Here is an 8173-nt window from a genome sequence, read left to right as displayed (position 1 = left end):
GCGAACTGGTGTTGGCATGTAGCGACTTTATCAAGGCCCTACTGCGGAGACATTAGCAGAAGTAAATATTGCCATGCAGCCCCAAACTTTTTAAACAATACCTTTTAATAGGATGAGCATAGAGGTTATAGGAGTCAATTCAGTGATGATCCAGATTTGCCTAGTGGTGAAAATTTACTACAGTGTCATATTCTTTTTCTTCTTCGGAGACTAATATCCATGAATAATATAAAACATACATACCTTTGAAAATCAACTATTCTTAAAAATCAGTAGTCACCTCTAATAATTGACTGTAAAGAACCATGGAGTTTGGGGATGATTTGGAACTTTTAAGTCTGACAACTGTGCTCCTAGACAAGTAGAACATCATCCCTCCGGTTTCTTCATTTTGGTAAGAAAAAGGAACTTTAAGGTCTTCACTATGATTTACTTGTCCACAGAAAGTCACTAGTACATCAATACAGCTGTTGAATAAATGAAAATCTGTGGATTTGAGGGGTTTTTTTTCCCTGTGTGCTACAGCAGCGCTAAGTCTTAGGACTCAAAGAGGTTGGTTAGCAAGAAAACCTAATAAATCTACAAAAGACACAGAAAGCTAAATAATTTAGGCCATTTTTTCTCACTAAGGCTTATTGACAGGAAAAAAAATCAGCAACCAGAATTCCTACTATGTTCATGATTGAGTTACACTAGAGTAGTATAAACAAGAGTAAAACATACTTCCTTCTCTCAGAAAACTTGTTGAGATTAAGCATAAACTTTGAGTGTGGGTGTTTTGGTTTTTTCTTAAGTATGTCTCTACAAGATGCTGGGAATACAAAAAAATAAGCTCTTTACCTACTCATCCTTTCCTTCTTCCTTTCCAACAGAACCCTGATGTTGTTTAGGAATCCCTCCTTCCTACCCGCTGTTAATGTAGCTCAGCCTCCTTGACTCCAGAGTGGTCCTGACTGGGCTAAACCTCTTGCCAAGGACTGGATTAGGATCGTGCATTTCCCACTTTGGCTCAGTGAGTTGCAAGGGTAGGTTTTCCAGCTGCTTTCAGAAAAGCTTTCCCAGGAGAACTTGCAGAAGTGATTCATGCTCCCACTGGACGTGCTGAACTCTGATATAAGGCTCGACATTGCTACAGTGCTTTGATGAAAGACTAGCAGAGAAATGGAACTGGGGTAATGGGATCACATCAACTCTTAACTCAGTCCTGAATCTCTAGTTATGTGAGTTAATAAACTTCCTTATACTGTACTTTAAAGCAGTCTTGGGTTCTCTATCTTATACTAGTGGCAAATATAGGCATGGTATCTGACATGAACTAGTACGGAAGGCAGACAATCAAATGTCTGGGAAAGATTGTACTTCATGTAACAGAAAACCAGACTATAGTGGCTAAACAAAAGGGCAGTGATAGTATTAAAATAATTTAGCAGCCAGTTCTCTTCCCTAATGACCATTTTAAGTATAAAAAAAGGATATACTGAAAGGTAGTTTATTATTTCATGCATTTAATAAATAAGAACAATAAAAGAGGTACACAAAACTAGATTATAAGAGTTTTAAAATATTAATGAAAAAATAGTAAATAATACCTGACAAAAAAAATGAAACTAGTATTTAAGATATTTCCAATGACAGCTTCTCACCCCCTGGTTATTTGGCACTTTTTCTCTTTACATTATATGTTTGTTTACTGAAGTAACAAATGCGAGGAGATTAAAATGTAGTATTTTATCAAAGGTATAATGAGTTTTATGAAATGAATAAAATATTACAAGCATAGTTCTGTCAAATATTTTTCACCTATGGATGGGAATGAACATTGCTACAGGTGCTTAAAATATGCTGTTGAGCAAATGACGTTAAAAAAGAGTAAGGAATGTAAATTTGTGATTTCCACATTGGGCAGCTGCCCAGGTGCCCACCTTAGAGAGAACCCAAATTACAAGTGCCATTTTAACAACCAGTTCAACGAACTCAACAAAAAAGTAGGTATCAGTTCTGCTGAACCGGTGTGAATTGGCTGAATCGCACCACTGCAAAAGGGAATGGTTTTTCTCATTTAATAAGCTTAGAAGAAGGCTCTCCAGGGCTGGTGCAGCTATTTGAGAATGACAACAAAGAACTAGGTTCCTCGTTTGATGTCTCACTATACCTAACATGTGGCTTCTGTCTTTATGGTTGTAAGATATGACTCTACCCTTATAAGCATTGGGTCCACAGAAAAAATTAGGAAAGTAAAAGCAAAAGCCAAAGGAACATGCCAGCTAGGTTATCGTGCTTTCTTTGTTTCAGTTCATTCATTCATTCATTCATTCATTTTTAGAACGAGAGAAACAAATAGATAAGAAGGGAGAGAGATGAGAAGCATCAACTCGTAGTTGCATTACTTTAGCTGTTCATCGATTGCTTTCTCTTGTGTGCCTTGCCAGGGGGCTCAAGTTGAATCAGTAACCCCTGGCTCACACCAGCGACCTTAGTCTCAAGACAGAGACCATGGGCTTCAAGCCAGTGACCTTTGGGCTCCAGCCATCAATCATGGAATAATGTTTATGATCCCATGCACAGGTTGGCAACTCCACGCTCAAGCTGGTGAGCCTGTGCTCAAGCCAACAACCTCAGGTTTTCGAACCTGGGTCCTCAGTGTCCCAGGTTAATGCTGTATCTACTGCACCAGCACTGGTCAGGATTTCTTTTCTTATTTTAATTTTTTTATTGATTTGAGAGAGAGAGAAAGAAACATTGATTTGTTGTTCCACTTAGTTGTGCACTGATTGGTTGCTTCTTGTTTCATTTTCTGTTGCATGAGGGTTTAGAATTGTTTCTATATATTTCTGCATCGCTGATTCCAAATCTAAAATCCGCTTTTTGGTGCATGCTCTAGTTTTTATGCAATTTTATTTTCTTTTTGTTACAGTTAGTGGCATGCATTGGTTTTTCTGGTTTGTTTGTTTTTACAGAGACAGAGAGTCAGAGAGAGGGATAGACAGGGACAGACAGACAGGAATGGAAAGATGAGAAGCATCAATCATCAGCCTTTCGTTGCGCATTGTGACACCTTAGTTGTTCATCATTGTGCTTTCTCACATGTGCCTTGACCGCGGGCCTTCAGTAGACCGAGTAACCCCTTGCTTGAGCCAGCAACCTTGGGTCCAAGCTGGTGAGCCTTCTGCTCAAACCAGATGAGCCCGCGCTCAAGCTGGCGACCTCGGGGTCTCGAACCTGGGTCCTCTGCATCCCAGTCCGATGCTCTATCCACTGCGCCACCGCCTGGTCAGGCGATTGGTTGCTTCTTGTATGTGCCCTGACCTGGGATTGAACCCACAACTTTAGTGTGTTGGAACGATGCTCCAACCAATGGAGCTACCTAGCCAGGGAAGAGTTATGTTTCTTTTGAAAACTTTTGCCAGAAAGCTGTGCCCCATAGGCATAGGCTTTTGAAGAGAAGATCAAGATGACCTGTAAACAGTCTGTAAGCTTACTAAAGGTTAACAAAGAGGTAGGCAAGGTCAGTGATGTGTTCCTCTCACTTTCCCCTTCCTGAATAGTATCCAGGTCAGTATCCAAGTCATCAAGGGAGCCATCATTCTGAACTGCTAAATTAAATGTCAAGCATTGGCAACAATCATTGCAACGTCTGCTATTTTCTGTCATGATAGCCTATAGCAGATAAAGAAATAGTGGGTTAAGAGGTATCCCTGAGAAAAGCTGCAAAAATTGTCTAGAACAGAGATTTTCAACTGGTGTGCTACTAGAGGCACACTGGTGTGCCGCAAGAATTTTTAAAACATGCAATATGTGACTATTAAGAGGCACTGAGCTCTTTTCCTTTAGATTATCAAATAAAAAAATTACAACAGCCAAAACAATAATAGCCATCCATTGTGAATGAATCAAAATTATACTATTTTGTTAGATTGTCAAAAAATGTATTTTTGTGTGTGCTGAGGAATTTTAGTAATTAGTGTGTGCCATGAAATGAAAAAGACTGAAAATTGCTGAGCTAGAACAATGGATGTACAAGAGACATTGTTAGAGAGGAGGCTATAGTTTCTTGTGTGTGCAGAAAAAGGAAAGCAGAGAAGTGAAATGGATTTTGTGGAGGTAGGGCAGGCATCTCAATTATTTTCATTTCCCCATGACTTTCCCAAAGGGATCAATAAACTAAAGCCTCAAGAAAGCTTAGCAGAAAAAAGATATATTTCACTACTATTTGATTTTTCTCTGTTCATTTTCTCCTTGATAAATCTATATATACAACATTTAAAATTGACCTCTTTTAAAAAATTCACCCTCAGTGTCTAAAGCATTATACAACTGCATACAAAAATTAGGGAATATGCATGACCAGGCAGTGGCACGGTGGATAGAGTGTCAGACTGGGATGCAGAGGACCCAGGTTTGAGACCCCGAGGTCGCCAGCTTGAGCGCGGGCTCATCTGGTTTGAGCAAAGCTCACCAGCTTGGACCCAAGGTCACTGACTCGAGCAAGGGGTTACTCAGTATGCTGAAGGCCCGAGCAAGGGATTACTCAGTCTGCTGAAGGCCCACGGTCAAGGCACATGTGAGAAAGCAATCAATGAACAACTAAGGTGTTGCAAGGAAAAACTGATAACTGATGCTTCTCATCTCTCTCTGTTTCTGTCTGTCTGTCCCTATCTATCCCTCTCTCTGACTCTCTCTCTGTCTCTGTAAAAAAAAAAAAAAAAAGTCCCTGGCCAGTTGGTTCAGTGGTAGAGCGTTGGCCTGGCGTGCGGAAGTCCCGGGTTTGATTCCCGGCCAGGGCACACAGGAGAGGCACCCATCTGCTTTTCCACCCCTCCCCCTCTCCTTCCTCTCTGTCTCTCTCTTCCCCTCCCGCAGCCAAGGCTCCATTGGAGTAAAAGATGGCCCGGGCGCTGGGGATGGCTCCATGGCCTCTGCCCCAGGCGCTAGAGTGGCTCTGGTCACAACAGAGCAACGCCCGGATGGGCAGAGCATCGCCCCCTGGTGGGCGTGCCGGGTGGATCCCGGTCGGGCGCATGCCGGAGTCTGTCTGACTGCCTCCCCTTTTCCAGCTTCGGAAAAATGAAAAAAAAAAAGGTGATAAAAAAAATTAGGGGATATTTCAAAATGAATATGAAGGTATAAAATATCCCCTAATTTTTTAAAATGAATCCATTCTTTTTTTTAATTCATTTTAGAGAGGAGAGGGAGAGACAGAGAGAGAGAGAGAGAGAGAGAGAAGAGAGACAGAGAGAGAGAGAAGGGGGGAGGAGCTGGAAGCATCGACTCCCATATGTGCCTTTTCCAGGTCGCTTTATCCACTGCGCCACCACAGGTCAGGCAAAATATCCCCTAATTTTTGTGAGCAGTATATTATCCTAGTTTTCTTAGTACCATTGGAGGCTTTTTTTCTTTCTACTCTTATCGTATGTAGACTGTCCCACCTACAGACTATCACTTAGGGACAAAATGAAATCTTTCTGGTTAAAACTCTGACTCATGATAATATTATACGAAGTGAAATAAGTAAATCAGAAAAAAAAAAACTAAGAACTATATGAATCCATACATAGAAGGGACATAAAAATGAGACTCAGAGACATGAACAAGAATGTGTTGGCAACAGGGGTGGGGGGTGGGGGGAGGGGGATGGGGTGAAGAAGGAGAGAGGGGTTGGGGGAGGGGAGGGGCACAAAGAAAACCAGATAGAAGGTGACAGAAGACAATTTAACTTTGGGGGAGGGGTATACAGCACAATCAAATGTCAAAATAATCTAGAGATGTTTTCTCTCAACATATGTACCCTGATTTATCAATGTCACTGCATTAAATTTAATAAATAAATTAAAAAAAACTCTGGCTCAAATACTTCTATTTCTGTTTTTAAATTTTTTGTTATAATGGAATAAATATATTCTTTTCCCTATATTACATATTATAAACACTATTATTATAGTTCAAAAGTTATTTGAAGTTTTGGAACCACAGTATTGCTTTTAACTAGTGAAATTAATATTTCCTACTTAAGAAGAAGAATTAAATATGAAAAAACAATACAGAGGTTCCAAGCTGGTGAACATTGTAGAGATTCAGGGAGAATGATCCTCTCAGAAAGTGTAGAAGCTTTGTGCCCCTTCCCACATACTTTGCCTTATATGTCTCTTCCATCTGGCTATTCCTGAGTTATGTCCTTTTATAATAAACCATTAATGTATAGGGTTTGGCAAAGGTAGGTTTACAGTTGTTTGTATGGAAAATAATAGAACACTTAATAAATAATAATACAAGAGTTAACTCTGGCCTGACCTGTGGTCGCGCAGTGGATAAAGCGTCCATCTAGAACGCTGAGGTTGCCAGTACGAAATCCTGGGCTTGCCTGGGTCAAGGCACATACGGGAAGCAACTAGCTTCCTGCTTGCCCCACCCCCTCCTTTTTTTTCTCTCTCTCTTCTCTCTCTAAAATCAGTAAATAAAAAAAAATTTGGCCCTGGCCGGTTGGCTCAGCGGTAGAGCGTCGGCCTAGCGTGCGGAGGACCCGGGTTCGATTCCCGGCCAGGGCACACAGGAGAAGCGCTCATTTGCTTCTCCACCCCTCCGCCGTGCCTTCCTCTCTGTCTCTCTCTTCCCCTCCCGCAGCCAAGGCTCCATTGGAGCAAAGATGGCCCCGGCGCTGGGGATGGCTCTGTGGCCTCTGCCTCAGGCGCTAGAGTGGCTCTGGTCGCAACATGGTGACGCCCAGGATGGGCAGAGCATCGCCCCCTGGTGGGCAGAGCGTCGCCCCATGGTGGGCGTGCCAGGTGGATCCCGGTCGGGCGCATGCGGGAGTCTGTCTGACTGTCTCTCCCTGTTTCCAGCTTCAGAAAAATGCAAAAAAAAAAAAAATTTTTTTTCTAAAGGAAAGAGTAAACTCTGTAATTTTTTTTTTCATTAAGTGTGAAGCAAGGAGGCAGAGAGACAGACTCCCACACGTGCCCCGACCAGGATCCACCTGGCAAGCTCCCTATGGGGTGATGCTCTGCCCATCTAGGGCCGTTGCTCCATTGCTCCTCACCAAATCATTTTTAGCACCTGAGGGGAGGCCATGGTGTCATCCTCAGTGCCTGAGGCCAACTTGCTCAAATGAGCCATGGCTGCAGGAGGGGGAGAGAGAAAGAGAGAGAGAAAGAGAGAGAGAGAGAGAGAGAGAAAGTGGAAGGGAGACAGGAGGAGGAGGGGTGGAGAAGCTGATGGTCACTTCTCCTATGTGCCCTGACTGGGAATCAAACCTGGGACTTCCACATGCTGGGCCGACACTCGACTGCTGAGCCAACAAGCCAGGGCCTAAACTCTGTTTTGTGTACTCAAAACTGTAAACCTACCTTTGCCCAACCCTGTATTTATTTTCCTTGCTATCTAAAAAAACACAACAAAGTTCTGGAATAAGCCACACAGTTCTTGATAGGTTTGCTGAGTTTCAACGATGTTTTTTAGCCAGATTACGCACATGACTTAAATGCCATGGAGGAAGTTATTTGAATGATGTTAGAAAGCATTAGTTCCTGCCTGAAAAATTCTCTTCACCACAGTACAGACTTGGCATACACACTGCATTACAAATGAGGATCTCTTTGAACAATTATGAACTCATCCTTCATTTCAGGATATAATGCATATTATTGATTTGGTAATCACCTTCTCTAGCTCAAGGTTGTTACAAGCTGGAGCTGAGCTATTAGTGGAATGTGTCTTGGAAGTCACCAAGCAAGGGACTATTGCACTGCCCAAAGACCGACTGAAGAAATTTCCAGAATTGAAATTATAATACATGAAAGAAAAGCAACAGCCCTTCTAGTTATTTTATTTCTGGGGAACAGAAGTAGATAGATTGCCTGATCTATCTTCCATTAAAGAGGATCACACAAGTATGTATCCCTCACACCCTGTGATTTGGAGATTTGGTAGTAGTTGGCAATAGATCTTCAGCTTAGACTGTAGTGCAAAAGGGGTGAGGTGCACAACGGTAATAAAAGTGAAAGCCTGCTTTTTAAAAAAGTACAAAAATAAATATACAAAGGAATATTTATCTTGAACTCAACCTGAGGCAGGGATTAAATAAATGCTGATGCTTTATCTCTGAGGTGCAATCTGAGGGCATGACAGGGAGAGAAGGAAAAGAGAAAGTTCAAATGGCAAGTAATACAAAGGGATGTAG

At 41.9% G+C, this 8173-nt stretch overlaps 1 protein-coding gene across 1 annotated transcript in view; it reads left to right on the top strand.

The window, feature by feature from the left end:
• Positions 1-8173, top strand: part of RMI1 (RecQ mediated genome instability 1) — a 274637-nt gene that overhangs the window by 221555 nt on the left and 44909 nt on the right. The window lies entirely within an intron of this gene.

Source organism: Saccopteryx bilineata, chromosome 2 (assembly GCF_036850765.1).
Source record: "Saccopteryx bilineata isolate mSacBil1 chromosome 2, mSacBil1_pri_phased_curated, whole genome shotgun sequence".
Classification (NCBI taxonomy): Eukaryota; Metazoa; Chordata; class Mammalia; order Chiroptera; family Emballonuridae; genus Saccopteryx; species Saccopteryx bilineata.
Note: the sequence above shows the minus strand (reverse complement) of the source record. Positions and strands in the feature narration are given on the sequence as shown.